Source organism: Triticum dicoccoides, chromosome 7A (genome assembly GCF_002162155.2).
Source record: "Triticum dicoccoides isolate Atlit2015 ecotype Zavitan chromosome 7A, WEW_v2.0, whole genome shotgun sequence".
NCBI lineage: Eukaryota > Viridiplantae > Streptophyta > Magnoliopsida > Poales > Poaceae > Triticum > Triticum dicoccoides.
The window spans coordinates 245,040,484-245,058,222 of NC_041392.1; positions in this window are offsets into that span (position 1 = coordinate 245,040,484).

Consider the following 17,739-nt stretch of genomic DNA (forward strand, 5'->3'; position numbering starts at 1 on the left):
GTTCATCCCATCGATCGGCTTCAGTTAGCAGCAGTAGCGAAGGAATCGCTCGATCGGGTTCAGTTAACAGCAATCGATCGATCGCTCGGGTTCAGTAACGCGTAGCCTACAGTGCAATCGCTCGGGTTCAGTTAGAGCCCAACGCCTCACTCGGGTTCAGTTAGAGCCAACGCCTCACACACACGCGCGTACGTGTACGAGAGAAACGCACATCGCTCGGCCCCCAACCTCCCACCGTAACCAGGAACTCCCCGAAATTTTCCTCCCCCTCGCTTCTACCACGGTTTTTTCCGTCATGGACGGCCCAAAGAATGTCATGCAACTGCGTCTCCAGCCCGCCCAGGACGAAAAGCCCATTTTCTGTCATGATTTTTGTCATAGAAGTAGGAGCCCACCACATCTATGATGATACCAGGTTTTGTCACAATTATCATCATAGAAGTGTCATATATATGACAGGAAAAAAAATTCGTTCGGCCCAAAATGTCACGGATGTGTCTTTTTTTTGTAGTGACTACATGACACTTCACCATTATTTCGGCCTAGAGGAAGGCATTGGGAAGTAATAAGTAGATGATGGGTTGCTAGAGTGACAGAAGCTTAAACCCTAGTTTATGCGTTGCTTCGTAAGGGGCTGATTTGGATCCATATGTTTCATGCTATGGTTAGGTTTACCTTAATACTTCTGTTGTAGTTTCGGATGCTTGCAATAGAGGTTAATTATAAGTGAGATGCTTGTCCAAGTAAGGACAGTACCCAAGCACCGGTCCACCCACATACCAAATTATCAAAGTTCCGAACGTGAATCATATGATCGTGATGAAAACTAGCTTGACGATATTCCCATGTGTCCTCGGGAGCGCTTTACACCATATAGGAGTTTGTCCAGGCTTGTCCTTTGCTACAAAAAGGATTGGGCCACCTTGCTGCACTTTATTTACTTTTGTTACTTGTTGCTCGTTACCAATTATCTTATTATAAAACTATCTGTTACCTATAATTTCAGTGCTTGCAGAGAATACCTTGCTGAAAACCGCTTATCATTTCCTTCTGCTCCTCGTTGGGTTCAACACTGGCCTGGCGGATATCCAAAGTTATAGTTGGGGTCGTACTGAGAAGGATCCCCCTGGTGCCACTGGTTGGCGATCTCTTCCGGATTCCACTGATAAACAGACTGCCGGTGAGGATCAAATTGTGGTTCCGGCTCTGGCTCTGTAGCTGCTGTGGGGTTTCGGTAGGCGTGAATGGCCTCCGGCGGAACAAGGTACTTACCTGTAGATAAGTCAAACAAGGAAGGAGCAGGCAAAGTAATAGTCTCTGGGTGATTTTTATCAAATATCAGCTTGTACTTAAGCATCTTTTCCTTATTCTTAACGATAAAATCATGTGCTATCATACACTTATAGTCTAGAAAAACAGGAAGCATCAACTTCTCTTCCTTCTCATAATGCCTAATAGGTATGTTAAAGTGTGCAGCGAGGCGCGAGGCAAAGATACCTCCGAAGATGGGGCCCTTAGTATGCTTAAGATTTAACCGCTTTGCAACAATAGCGCCGATACTAAATGTGTCATCACGGAGCAATGCATGGCACAACATAACAATATCAGGGGCACTAAGGTTGCCATAGTTTCCGCGACCAATTAAGCATCTACTAGCAAATATTGCAAATTAACGTAAAATAGGAAAATTTATGCTAGTGATTCTTGCATCGGAAACTTTCCTCATTTCCCCTACAACAATTGTATCAATAAATCTTTCCACATCGTCACGATGTGGTTCCTCTACACTGCCCTCAAAAGGGATCAAACAAACCCGACATAAATCACGAAGTGACATCTCCTTATGCTGATCATATAAATAAAATTCCACTGAAGGTGGTGAGCTCCTAGCATAGAGATGAAAGTTTTGCACAAAGATATTGGTGAGTAAGAGATACTGTTCGCGTTGGTCGTGGAAGAAGGTGGCGAGGCCTGCATTCTCAGCCAACTCATAGAAATCATCATAAATCCCGGCTGCTCTCAAGAAATCATCACAAGGCCATTCACAAGGCCGAACCTCTGCGGTGCGAGGGAGATTATACTTGGGCTTCTTGTTCTCTTCACTTTGTTTATCCTTCGAGCTTCGGCTCGATGAGCCCCTAAAAAATCTCTTCATCTTTTTCTGAAATTTTCTGAAATTTTTAGCAACTTAAAATAAAAGTGAACCAAACTCAACAATATTGATAGCAACTACTCCTACAAGTGCCTAGAGGCCATATCATGCATTAAAACTACTTTTGACCACATAAATTTGACATGCAAGCTCAAGAACAGGGTCACCTAAGCAGCAAAAAAATTCAATGAATAAAGCATTAGAACAAAAACTATTTGGACCATTGGAGGAGTCACATACCAAAGAACAATCCCCCAAAGCAGTTTTGTGAAAGGAGCTTTGAGCTAGGAGATCAAAAATGGCAGCAAGATGAGCTTGAACTCGAGTTTGAGCTGGTTGGTGGTTTTTTGGGGGAGGAGTGCATGGTGGCTGGAATAAGTGGAGGGGACCCACCATGGGCCCACGAGGCAGAGGGCGCGCCCTGGACCCTCATGGCCAGGTGCTTGCTCCCCCTGCTGTGTTCTCAGTGCCAGATATTCTCAAATATTCTAGAAAAAATCATATTTAATTTTCAGGGCATTTGGAGAACTTTTATTTTCAGGGTATTTTCTATTGCATGGGTAATTCAGAAAATAGACAGAAAAATACTATTTTTACTTTATTTAATATAAATAACAGAAAGTAAAAAGAGGGTACAGAGAGTTGTGTTTTCTAAATTCATCCATCTCATGCTCATCAAAATGAATCCACTAACAAGGTTGATCAGGTCTTGTTAACAAACTCATTTCGAATAACATGAAACTGGAGAATTTTCAAATAACACTAGGTTACCTCAACGGGGATATGCATGTCCTCAACAATAACAATATAATATTTCTTTTTGACAGTAGGAAGAGGAAATTCAAAACCTCCAATAGTGATTGTTGAAAATTTTCCAATAGAATTGATACTGTGGACTTGAGGTTGTTTCCTCGGAAATTGTACTGTATGCTCATTACCATTAACATGAAAAGTGACATTGCCTTTGTTGCAATCAATAACAGACCCTACAGTATTCAAAAAGGGTCTTCCAAGAATAATAGACATACTATCGTCCTCGGGAATATCAAGAATAACAAAGTCCGTTAAAATAGTAACGTTTGAAACCACAACAGGCACATCCTCACAAATACCGATAGGTATAGCAGTTGATTTATCAGCCATTTGCAAAGATATTTCAGTAGGTGTCAACTTATTCAAATCAAGTCTATGATATAAAGAGAGAGGCATAACACTAACACCGGCTCCAAGATCACATAAAGCAGTTTTAACATTGTTTCTTTTAATGGAGCATGGTATAGTTGGTACTCCTGGATCTCCAAGTTTCTTTGGTATTCCACCCTTGAAAGTATAATTAGCAAGCATGGTGGAAATTTTAGATTCCGGTATCTTTCTTTTATTAGTAACAATTTCCTTCATATATTTAGCATAAGGATTCATTTTAAGCATATCAGTCAAACACATACACAAAAAGATAGGTCTAATCATTTCAGCAAAGAGCTCAAAATCCTCATCATCTTTTTTCTTGGATGGTTTAGGAGGAAAAGGCATGGGTTTCTAAACCCATGGTTCTCTTTCTTTACCGTGCTTCCTAGCAACAAAGTCTCTCTTATCATAATGTTGATTCTTTGATTGTGGGTTATTAAGATCAACAACAGGTTCAATTTCTACATCATTATTATTGCTAGGTTGAGCATCAACATAAACATCATCATTAACATTATCACTAGGTTCATGTTCATTACCAGATTGTGTTTCAGCATCAGAAATAGAAATATCATTAGGATTCTCAAGTGTGTCAATAACAGGTTCACTAGGAGCATGCAAAGTCCTATCATTTTTCTTTTTCTTCCTTTTAGAAGGACTAGGTGCATAATATTAATTCTCTGAGAATCTTGCTCAATTCTCTTAGGATGGCCCTCAGGATACAAAGGTTCCTGAGTCACATTACCTCCTCTAGTTGCAACTCTAACAACAAAGTCATTATTTTTTACTATTCAATTCATTGAGCAAATCATTCTGAGCTTTAAGTACTTGTTCTACTTGAGTGGTAACCATAGAAGCATGTTTACTAATAAGTTTAAGTTCACCTTTAACACTAGCCATATAATCACTCAAGTGTTCAATCATATAAGCATGATGTTTCAATTGTCTACCAACATAAGCATTGAAGTCTTCTTGCTTAACCATAAAGTTATCAAATTCATCCAAACATTGGCTAGCAAACTTAGCAGGAGGGATTTCAGCTTTATCATATCTATAGAGAGAATTTACCTTTACTACCTGTGTCGGGTTATCGAGACCGTGTGTTTCTTCAATAGGTGATGAATTAAGACCATGTATTTCTTCAGCAGGAGGTAAATTCTTAACATCTTCGGCTTTTATACCTTTTTCTTTCATAGATTTCTCTGCCTCTTGCATATCTTCAGGACTGAGAAATAGAATACCCCTTTTCTTCGGAGTTGGCTTAGGAGTTGGTTCAGGAAGTGTCCAATTATTTTCATTGGTCAACATATATTCAATAGAATTTCAGCTTGCTCAACTGTTCCTTCCTTGAAAATACAACCAGCACAACTATCCATGTAATCTCTGGAAGCATCGGTTAGTGCATTATAAAAGATATCAAGTATTTCATTTTTCTTGAGAGGATGATCAAGCAAAGCATTAAGTAATTGGAGAAGCCTCCCCCAAGCTTGTGGGAGACTCTCTTCTTCAATTTGCACAAAATTATATATATATCCCTTAAAGTAGCTTGTTTCTTATGAGCGAGGAAATATTTTGCACAGAAGTAGTAAATCATATCCTGGGGACTGCGCACACAACCAGGATCAAGAGAATTGAACCATATCTTAGCATCACCCTTTAATGAGAGCGGAAATAATTTAAGGATATAATAGTAGCGAGTTTTCTCATCATTAGTGAACAGGGTAGCTATATCATTTCATTTAGTAAGATGTGCCACAACAGTTTCAGATTCATAGCCATAAAAAGGATCAGATTCAACCAAAGTAATTATATCAGGATCAACAGAGAAATCATAATCCTTATCAGTAATAAAGATAGGTGAATTAGCATAAGCAGGATCATATTTCATTCTAGCATTCAGAGATTTTTCTTTAAGCTTAGCTAATAGTTTCTTAAGATCACTTCTATCATTGCAGGCAAGAAAGTCTCTAGCAGTTTCTTCATCCATAACATAACCCTCAGGCACAACAGGCAATTCATATCTAGGGGGAGAATCTTCATCATCACTTTCATCAATATTATCAGTTTCAATAATTTCATTCTCTCGAGCCCTAGCAAGTTGTTCATCAAGAAATTCACCTAGTGGCACAGTAGTATCAAGCATAGAAGTAGTTTCATCATAAGTATCATGCATAGCAGAAGTGGCATCATCAATAACATGCGACATATCAGAATTAATAGCAGAAGCAGGTTTAGGTGTCACAAGCTTACTCAAAACAGAAGGTGAATCAAGTGCAGAGCTAGATGGCAGTTCCTTACCTCCCCTCGTAGTTGAGGGAAAAATCTTGGTTCTTTGATCTTTCAAGTTCTTCATAATGATAAGCAGATACAAATCCCAACTGACTAAAGAATAGAGCTATGCTCCCCGACAACGGCGCCATAAAATGTTCTTGATAACCCACAAGTATAGGAGATCACAACAGTTTTCGAGGGTAGAGTATTCGACCCAAATTTATTGATTCGACGCAAGGGGAGCCAAAGAATATTCTCAAGTATTAGCAGCCGAGTTGTCAATTCAACCACACCTGGAAACTTAATATCTGCAGCAAGGTATTTAGTAGCAAAGTAATATGATAGTAGTGGTAACAGTGGCAAAAGGTAACGGTAGCAAAAGTAATATCTTTGGGGTTTGTAGTGATTGTAACAGTAGCAATAAAGAAGTAATTAAGCGAAGAACAATATATGGAAAGCGTGTAGGCATTGGATAGGTGATGGAGAATTATGCCGGATGCAATCGATCATGTAATAGTCATAACCTAGGATGACATAGAACTAGCTCCAGTTCATCAATGTAATGTAGGCATGTATTCCGAATATAGTCATACGTGCTTATGGAAAAGAACTTGCATGACATCTTTTGTCCTACCCTCCCGTGGCAGCGACGTCCTATTGGAAACTAAGGGATATTAAGGCCTCCTTTTAATAGAGTACTGGACCAAAGCATTAACACATAGTGAATACATGAACTCCTCAAACTACGGTCATCACCGGTAAGTATCCCGATTATTGTCACTTCGGGGTTAACGGATCATAAGACATAATAGGTGACTATAGACTTGCAAGATAGGATCAAGAACTCTGATATATTGATGAAAACATAATAGGTTCAGATCTGAAATCATGGCACTCAGGCCCTAGTGACAAGCATTAAGCATAGCAAAGTCATAGCAACATCAATCTCAGAACATAATGGATACTAGGGATCAAACCCTGACAAAACTAACTCGATTGCATGATAAATCTCATCCAACTCATCACCGTCCAGCAAGCCTACGATGGAATTACTCACACACGGCGGTGAGCATCATGAAATTGGTGATGGAGGAAGGTTGATGATGACGATGGCGATGGATTCCCCTCTCCGGAGCCCCGAACGACTCTAGATCAGCCCTCCCGAGAGAGTTTAGGGCTTGGCGGCGGCTCCGTATCGTAAAACGCGATGAATCCTTCTCTCTGATTTTTTTTCTCCCCGGAAGTGAATATATGGAGTCAAGGATGAGGTTGGTGGAGCGTCAGGGGGCCCACGAGGAAGGGGGTGCGCCTAGGGGGTAGGGCGCGCCCCCCACCCTCGTGGACAGGGTGTGGGCCCCCTGACGTGGATCTTTCTTCCAGTATTTTTTATATATTCCAAAATAATTCTCCGTTGATTTTCAGGTCATTCCGAGAACTTCTATTTCTGCACAAAAATAACACCATGGCAATTCTGCTGAAAACAGCGTCAATCCGGGTTAGTTCCATTCAAATCATGCAAGTTAGAGTCCAAAACAAGGGCAAAAGTGTTTGGAAAAGTAGATACGTCGGAGACGTATCACGGAGCGTGTGGCCTGACAGGCCACGGCGTACTGCATCCAGGACGGTGAGTTATACAGGAAGCGGCCGAATGACGTTTCCTTGCGTTGTATCTCCATGGAACAGGGGAACGAGTTGCTAGCTGACATACACGGCGGAGACTTCGGGCACCACTCGTCGTCACGGATCCTCGTCGACAAGGCATTCCGTAGCAGGTTCTACTGGCCTACGGCGCTCAATGAAGCGACTGAGCTGGTGAAGTCCTGTGAGGCCTGTCAATTCCACGCCAAGCAGATCCATCAGCCAGCTCAGGACCTCCAGACCATCCCGCTCTTCTGGCCATTTGCAGTCTGGGGTCTTGATATCTTAGGCCCGTTCCCTCGGGCGCCTGGGGGCTACCGCTACCTTCACGTCGCCATCGACAAGTTCACCAAATGGGTGGAGGTAGAAGCTGTCCGCACCATCCCGGCAGGATCTGCGGTCAAGTTCATCAAGGGTCTTGCGAGCCGGTTCAAGGTCCCTAATCGCATCATCACCGACAATGGCTCGCAGTTCATTAGCAATCTCTTTAAGACATATTGTGCTAACCTTGGAACGCAGATCTGCTATGCTTCGGTGGAACACCCTAGGAGCAATGGTCAGGTCGAACGTGCCAACGCGGAGGTCTTGAGAGGCCTCAAGATCAGGACCTTCAAGAAGAAGCTCGAGGCTTGCAACAGGGGCTGGCACGATGAGCTCCAGTCTGTGTTGTGGTCCATTCGCACCACCGCCATCAAGCCAACACGCGAGACCCCGTTCTTCATTGTATACGGAGCAGAAGCAGTTCTCCCTCACGAGGTCAAGCATCGCTCCGCGCGGGTCCTGGCGTTTGATGAGGCACAACGGGATGCCATGCGGGGTATGGACCTCGTGCTGGGGGAGGAGGCCTCGCCAGGCACTGGGGAATGCGCGCCTCATGAGGCAGAAACTACTTCGAGCGTGCCAAGCTAAGTTATTTTTATGCGCCTAGATAAAACACCGATGCTGCAACGCGACATAGGAACTATAAACATAGCATAGCAAATTGGAAATCATGGTTTGTTGCACGCCCCTGCGGGGCCCCATACTTGTCTCTCTCTCTTAATGCAGGAAGAAAAGGAAGAATGAAACAAAAGTGGTGCGTGCCCCCGCAGCAGTTCGCGAGGATGGGCCCATGGCGCTCTCCTAGGCTCAGCCAGACCCCTCCTCGTGCTTCACTGGAGTGCGACGATGAGACGACCCGCCGCCACCCTCTAAACGGATGTGGCGGCTAGTCGTAGCCGCCGCTGCTGGAGATGTCGCTGGAAGAAGAGCCGCCGTAGCTGGACGAGCCATGGCCGGCGCCAAGGACAAGCCCGCCTTCACCCTCGTCGCGGCCGTCGCCGAGGCTGAGCACCTCACCGCTGTCATTGTCCTCAGGGCAGCACCCGACGCGGCGACCATCTTCCCCGAACACCCTCACATAGAGGGTCGCGTTGCCATCCTACTTGAAGTGGAGGGTGCACCGCCGGCCCAAGCCACACGCGCAGGAAAACATATGCCAGTTGTGGGCCTGGGCTGCGTTGCCCGCAATGGAGACCTCGACCATGACCCATGAAGCCTTGCTGCAGCAGCCGTCCACCTGCAGCGAGAGACCGCTGATGACCCACAAGTATAGGGGATCTATTGTAGTCCTTTCGATAAGTAAGAGTGTCGAACCCAACGAGGAGCAGAAGGAAATGATACACGGTTTTCAGCAAGGTATTCTCTGCAAGTACTGAAATAAGTAGTAACAGATAGTTTTGTGATAAGATAATTTGTAACGAGCAACAAGTAACAAAAGTAAATAAAGTGCAGCAAGGTGGACCAATCCTTTTTGTAGCAAAGGACAAGCCTGGACAAACTCTTATATAAGGAAAAGCGCTCCCGAGGACACATGGGAATATCGTCAAGCTAGTTTTCATCACGTTCATATGATTCGCGTTCGGTACCTTGATAATTTGACATGTGGGTGGACCGGTGCTTGGGTGATGTTCTTAATTGAACAAGCATCCCACTTATGATTAACCTCTATTGCAAGCATCCGCAACTACGACAAAAGTATTAAGGTAAACCTAACCATAGCATGAAACATATGGATCCAAATCAGCCCCTTAAGAAGCAATGCATAAACTAGGGTTTAAGCTTCTGTCACTCTAGCAACACATCATCTACTTATTACTTCCCAATGCCTTCCTCTAGGCCCAAATAATGGTGAAGTGTTATGTAGTCGACGTTCACATAACACCACTAGAGGCTAGACAACATACATCTCATCAAAATATCGAACGAATACCAAATTCACATGACTACTAATAGCAAGACTTATCCCTTGTCCTCAGGAACAAACGTAACTACTCACAAAGCATATTCATGTTCATAATCAGAGGGGTAATAATATGCATAAAGGATCTGAACATATGATCTTCCACCAATTAAACCAACTAGCATCAACTATAAGGAGTAATTAACACTACTAGCAACCTACTAGCACCAATCCCGGACTTGGAGACAAGAATTGGATACAAGAGATGAACTAGGGTTTTGAGATGCGATGGTGCTGATGAAGATGTTGATGGAGATTGCCCTCTCCTGATGAGAGGAGCGTTGGTGATGACGATGGCGATGATTTCCCCCTCCGGGAGGGAAGTTTCCCCGGCAGAATAGCTCTGCCAGAGCTCTAGATTGGATCTGCCAAGGTTCCGCCTCGTGGCGGCGGATTTTCGTCTCGAAAGGTTGCTTCTTATTTTTTTCTCGATGAAAGACTTCATATAGGAGAAGATGGTCATCGGAGAGCCACCAGGGGGTCCACGAGGTAGGGGGCGCGCCCTAGGGGGGCGCGCCCCCCACCCTCGTGAGCAGGGTTTGGGCCCCTTGGTCTTCATCTTTGGCGAGGATTTTTCATTATTTATTATAAGGTATTTCGTGGAGTTTCAGGACTTTTGGAGTTGTGCAGAATAGATCTCTAATATTTGCTCCTTTTCCAGCCTAGAATTCCAACTGTCGGCATTCTCCCTCCTTATGTAAACCTTGTAAAATAAGAGAGAATAGCCATAAGTATTGTGACATAATATGAAATAACAGCCCATAATGCAATAAATATCGATATAAAAGCATGATGCAAAATGGACGTATCAACTCCCCCAAGCTTAGACCTCGCTTGTCCTCAAGCGAAAGCCGATAACAATAAATATGTCCCCATGTTTATAGGTAGAGGCGTCGATAAAAATAAAATGCGGACATGAGGGCATCATGATTATTCTCATAACAGCAACATACATAGATATTGTCATATGATTACTTATGTTCAAGTGATGATCAATTCACAATGCAAAAGTATGAATCAGAAACCTTATTGAGAACCAACAAACTATAACCTCAGTCACTGAAGCAATTGCAATTTATCATAACATCAGAAAGAGTCTATGTCAGAGCTAAAAAGCAAGTCCACATACTCAACTATCATCTAGTCCTTCATAATTGCTAACACTCGCGCAATACTTGTGGTTACAGAGTTTTAATCGGACACAGAGAAAGATAGGGGCTTATAGTTTCGCCCCATAACCTTTTACCTCGAGGGTAATGTCAACAATAATAACTCATGCCCCCTACATCCAATTAGATATATATATATCAGGTTCTTTCCAACATGCTGGGCTTGCCAAAGGATAAAATGAAAAAGGAAAGGTGAAGATCACCATGACACTTGCATAAGGTAGAAGATAATAATAAAAGATAGGCCCTTCGCGGAGGGAAGCAGAGGTTGCCATGCACTTTTATGGTTGGATGCACAAAATCTTAATGCGAAAGAACGTCACTTTATATTGCCCCTTGTGATATGAACCTTTATTATGCAGTCCGTCGCTTTTATTACTTCCACATCACAAGATCGTATAAATATTATTTCTCCCACACCAATCAATCATACATATTTAGAGAGCAATTTTTATTGCTTTGCACCGATGACAACTTACTTGAAGGATCTTATTCAATCCATAGGTAGATATGGTGGACTCTTATGGCAAGACTGGTTTAAGGGTATTTGGAAGCACAAGTAGTATCTCTACTTGGTGCTGAGAATTTGGCTAGCATGAGGGGGAAAGGCAAGCTCAACATGTTGGATGATCCATGAAAACATACTTTATCTCAGTTATAAGAAAACATAACCCATTACATTGTCTTCCTTGTCCAGCATCAACTCTTTAGCATGTCATATTTTGATGAGTGTTCCCAATCATAAAAGATGTCAATGATAGTATATTTATATGTGAAATCTCTCTTTCCTTATTACTTCCTATTAATTGCAACGATGACCAAAGCTATGTCTGCCAACTCCCAACAACTTTTAATCATCACACTCTTTCTATGTGAAGTCATTACTATCAATAAGATCAATATGAACTTTTGTTTCTTCTTATTATTTTTCTCTTTTCTTTTATTCACCCAAGATCATAGCAAGGAAATCAAGCCCTTGACTCAACACTAATCTTTTTTATATAGCTCACGAACTCGATTACATAGAAGGATAATAAAGCAAAACTCACAACTAGATCATGCCATAAACTTTATTCTACTAGATCAAAATACTACTAATAGGATCAAATTAAGGAAAACGGTAAAGATAGGAGTTGTGATTGTGATACGATACCGGGGAACCTCCCCCAAGCTTGGCGGTTGCCAAGGGGAGTGCCCATACCCATGTGATTATATCTCCTTGGTTGGTGAAGAAGGTGGAGGTGTTGTTGATGATGCGGGCTTGTCATCCATCTTCTAAGACATAGGTTCACCATCATAGAAGGATGATCGAGTCTCTGGAATCCTCAAATCTGCAGCCAAACTCATTCTTTTGAATCTATATTCATACTCACAGTTTTGGTTTTGCAGGTCATAGATTTGGGATTGGAGGTGCTCGATCTTCTCATGTAGCTTGAAGATGGCCTCCTCGGTGTTCTTGGCATCCGGCTTATAGTTGTTAGTGAACTCCGTGAGCATCGTGTGGCTAGCATTGATTCCATGCTCCACCATCTCCTGGCACTTGAAAACTTGTTGCTACATTGCTTTGAGCCTCGTCTCCACGCTTCCAGTTCCCTTTGGTCCCTCAGCATCGTGGATGTGCAGCAACCCATCACGCATCTCAATGGTTTGAGGGTGTCGCAGCACCTCCGCGAGGTAAGGGTTGATGACCTTCTCGAAGAACTTGTCCTTGGAAGCACTTGGGGATGTCATGATAATCTAGATCTGTCAGAAAAACAGCTCGAAACAAAAACAGGAGATTTTTGCGTGATACGGGAGTCAAAACCCCCGGGAGATTATATAGTGAATTTTTGCCGACCAAAATACGAATCATGTACGAAAACGGAGTCCGGAGGGCACACGAGGTGCTCACGATGTAGGGGGCACACCCAGGGGGTAGGGCGCGCCCTCCACCCTCGTGGGGCCCTCGTGTCCTTCCCGGACTGCTACTTAATTTTCTATTTTTCTAAATATTCCAAAACGGAGAAATATTGCCTTAAAATTGTTTTGGAGTCGGTTTACTTACCGTACCACATACCTATTCCTTTTCGGAGTATGAAACATTCTGGAAAGTGTCCCTTATGTATTCCTCCGGGGTTACGGTTTCTATAATATTGGTTTCAACATTTGTGGGATTACCTGAGATATAGTGTTTAATTCTTTGATCGTTTACCACCTTCGTATTTGTGCCTTCGAAGTTGTTGATTTTTATGGCACCGGAACGATAGACCTCCTCGATAACATAGAGGCCTTCCCATTTAGAGAGAAGTTTCCCTAAAAAAAATCTTAAAGGAGAGTTTTATAGCAACAAATAATCACCTACATTAAACTCATGCTTTTGTATCCTTTTGTCATGCCATCTTTTAACCTTTTCTTCAAACAACTTGGCATTTTCATAAGCTTGGGTTCTCCATTCATCAAGTGAGCTAATATAAAATAACCTCTTTTCACCCGCAAGTTTGAAATCATAGTTGAGCTCTTTAATAGCCCAATATGCCTTATGTTCTAGTTCGAGAGGTAAGTGACATGCTTTTCCATATACCATTTTATACAGAGACATACCCATAGGATTTTTATATGCAGTTCTATAGGCCCATAATGCATCATCAAGTTTCTTGGACCAATTCTTTCTAGACCTATTAACAGTCTTTTGCAAAATTAATTTTAGTTCTCTATTACTCAATTCTACTTGACCACTAGACTGTGGGTGATACGGAGATGCAATTCTATGATTGACGTCATATTTAGCAAGCATTTTACGGAAAGCACCATGAATAAAATGTGAACCACCATCAGTCATTAAATATCTAGGGACTCCAAACCTTGGAAAAATAACTTCTTTACGCATTTTAATAGAAGTGTTATGATCAACACTACTAGTTGGAATAGCTTCTACCCACTTAGTAACGTAATCAACAGCAACTAAAATATGTGTATATCCATTAGAGGCAGGAAAAGGTCCCATATAATCAAAGCCCCAAACATCAAATGGTTCAATAACAAGTGAATAATTCATAGGCATTTCTTGACGTCTACTAATATTACCAATTCTTTGACATTCATCACAAGATAGGACAAACTTACGGGCATCCTTGAAGAGTGTAGGCCAATAAAAACCTGATTGCAATACCTTATGTGCAGTTCTATCTCCCGCGTGGTGTCCTCCATAAGTTTCGGATTGGCACTTGCATAGGATCTGTTCCTGTTCATGCTTAGGTACACAACGTCTAATAACACCATCTACTCCTTCTTTATAAAGATGTGGGTCATCCCAAAAGTAATGTCTCAAATCATAGGAGAACTTTTTCTTTTGTTGGTATGTGAAGCTAGGTGGTATAAATTTAGCAACTATGTATTTAGCATAATCAGCATACCAAGTGGTACTACGAGAAGTACTTATGACATTTAATTGTTCATCAGGAAAGCTATCATCAATAGGTAGTGGGTCATCAAGAACATCCTCTAACCTAGATAAGTTGTCTGCAACGGGGTTCTCAGCTCCTTTTCTATCAACAATATGCAAATCAAATTCTTGTAGCAAAAGAACCCATCTAATAAGTCTAGGTTTAGCATCTTTCTTCTCCATAAGATATTTAATAGCGACATGATCAGTGTGGATAGTTACTTTAGAATCAACAATATAAGGTCTGAACTTATCACAAGCAAATACAACTGCTAAAAAGTTATTTTTCAGTAGTAGCATAATTTCTTTGAGCATTGTCTAGAGTCTTACTAGCATAATGGATAACATTTAATTTCTTATCAACTCTTTGCCCTAGAACAACACCTACAGCATAATCCCTAGCATCACACATAATTTCAAAGGGTAAATTCCAATCAGGTGGCTGAACAATAGGTGCAGAGACTAATGCTTTCTTAAGTATTTCAAATGCTTCTACACAATCATCATCAAAGACAAATGGTATATCTTTTTGTAATAAATTAGTCAAAGGCCGAGAAATTTTTGAGAAGTCCTTAATGAACCTCCTATAAAATCCGACGTGACCAAGGAAACTTCTTATACCTTTGATGTCCTTGGGACATGGCATCTTTTCAATAGCATCAACCTTGGCTTTATCAAATTCAATACCTCTTTCAGAAACTTTATGCCCCAAGACAATACCCTCATTAACCATAAAGTGGCACTTTTCCCAATTCAAGACAAGATTAGTTTCTTCACATCTCTGCAAAACTCGATCAAGATTGTTCAAGCAATCATCAAAAGAAGATCCATAGGAGGAAAAGTCGTCCATGAAAACCTCACAAATCTTTTCACAAAAAATCAGAGAATATAGCCATCATGCATCTTTGAAAGGTAGCGGGTGCATTACATAAACCAAAAGTCATACGTCTATAAGAAAAAGTACCAAAAGGGCATGTAAAAGTAGTCTTTGATTGATCTTTAGCCGACATAGGTATTTGAGAGAAACCAGAATAACCATCTAGAAAGCAGTAATGTGTATGTTTGCATAATCTTTCTAGCATTTGATTGATAAAAGGTAAGGGGTAATGATCTTTATTAGTAGCCTTATTTAATTTGCGGAAATCAATTACCATCCTATAACCTGTAATAATTCTTTGTGGAATCAATTCATCTTTATCATTAGGAACAACAGTAATACCTCCCTTCTTAGGGACACAATGAACAGGACATACCCACTGAATATCAGCAACGGGATAAATTATACCTGCCTCCATAAGCTTTAGTATTTCTTTTCTTACCACTTCTTTCATTTTAGGATTCAGACGTCGTTGAGGATCACGAACTGGTTTGGCATCTGCTTCCAAATTTATTTTATGTTAACATAGAGTGGGACTAATGCCCTTAAGATCATCAAGAGTATATCCAATAGCAGCACGGTGCTTCTTCAGAGTTTTCAATAATCTTTCTTCTTCATGCTCTGAAAGGTTAGCACTAATAATAACAGGATATATCTTCTTTTCATCAAGATAAGCATATTTAAGATTATCAGGCAACGGTTTAAGCTCAAACACGGGATCACCCTTAGGTGGAGGGGGATCCCCTAGGATTTCAATAGGCAAATTGTGTTTCAGCATAGGTTCCTGTTTAAAGAATACTTCATCTATTTCCCTTCTTTCATTCATAAACATATCATTCTCATGGTCTAGCAAATATTGTTCTAAAGGATCACTAGGAGGTACGGCAATAGAAGCAAGACCAATAATTTCATCCTTACTAGGCAATTCTTATTCACGGTGTTGTTTACTAAATTTAGAGAAATTAAATTCATGAATCATATCATCCAAGCCAATAGTAACAACATTCTTTTCGCAGTCTATCCTAGCATTAACTGTATTCAATAAGGGTCTACCAAATATAATGGGACAAAAGCTATATTGTGGGGAACTAAGAACAAGAAAATCAGCAAGATATTTAGTTTTCCCGCACAATACTACAACTTATCTAACAATTCCCATTGCTAAAATAGTATCTCCATTAGCAAGTTTAATTGTGACCTTAATATCTTCTAACTCAGCAGGTGCAATTTCATGCTTGATTTCTTTATACAAGTCATAAGGTATAACACTAGCACTAGCACCCATATCACATAAGCCATGATAACAATGATCTCCTATTTTAACAGAAATAACAAGCACGCCTACCACAGGTCTATGTTTATCTTTAGCACAAGGTTTAGCAATTCTAGCAGTTTCACCGCAGAACTGGATAACATGCCCATCAATATTATCAGACAAGAGCTCTTTAACAATAGCAATATTAGGTTCAACTTTAACTTGCTCAGGAGGTGTATATGTTTTAATATTGCTTTTACAAACCACAGTTGAAGCTTTAGCATGATCCTTTATTCTAACAGGAAAAGGTGGTTTCTCAACATAAGAAGTAGGAACAATAGGATCATTATAAGTGATAGTCTTTTCTTCAACTTTAATAGGTGCATCTACTTTTACTTCTATGGGAGGATGATATTTAAACCACTTCTCCTTAGGGAGATCAACATAAGTAGCAAAAGATTCACAGAAAGAAACTACTATCTCAGAATCAAGTCCATATTTAGTGCTAAACTTACGGAAAATATCGGTATCATAAAAGATTTAACACAATCAAACTTAGGTGTCATACCTGACTCCTTACCATTGTCGAGGTCCCAATCTTCAGAGTTGCGTTTAATTCTATCCAATAAATCCCATTTGAATTCAATAGTCTTCATCATAAAAGAGCCAGCACAAGAAGTATCAAGCATGGTGCGATTGTTATCAGAAAGCCGAGCATAAAAATTTTGAATAATCATTTCTCTTGAGAGCTCATGATTGGGGCATGAATATAACATTGATTTGAGCCTAACCCAAGCTTGAGCGATGCTTTCTCCTTCGCGAGGCCAAAAATTATATATATAATTGCGATCACGATGAATAAGATGCATAGGGTAATACTTTTGATGAAATTCCAATTTTAATCTTCTATAGTTCCATGATCTCGTATCATCACATAGCCTATACCATATCAATGTGTCTCCCTTCAAAGATAAAGGGAAGACCTTCTTCTTAGCAACATCATCGGGTATACCTGCAAGTTTAAATAATACACAAACTTCATCCACATATATAAGGTGTTCATCAGGATGCTTTGTTCCATCTCCTGTAAAAGGATTAGCTAGCAGTTTTTCTATCATACCCGAAGGATACTCATAAGGAATTTCATTTTCATATTCATTTTCAATAGGTTCAGTAGGTTGAGGAGCAACTCTTTGCTCTACTGGTCGGGGTGAAGATACCCCGAACAAGCCCCTCAGAGGATTACTTTCCATAGTAACAAGTGACAGTAAATTTCAGCACACTATATAAATTTTTCCTTACCAAATTCCACCTACCAAAGGCACTTCACTCCCCGGCAACGGCGCCAGAAAAGAGTCTTGATGACCCACAAGTATAGGGGATCTATCGTAGTCCTTTCAATAAGTAAGAGTGTCGAACCCAACGAGGAGCAGAAGGAAATGATAAACGGTTTTCAGCAAGGTATTCTCTGCAAGTACTGAAATAAGTAG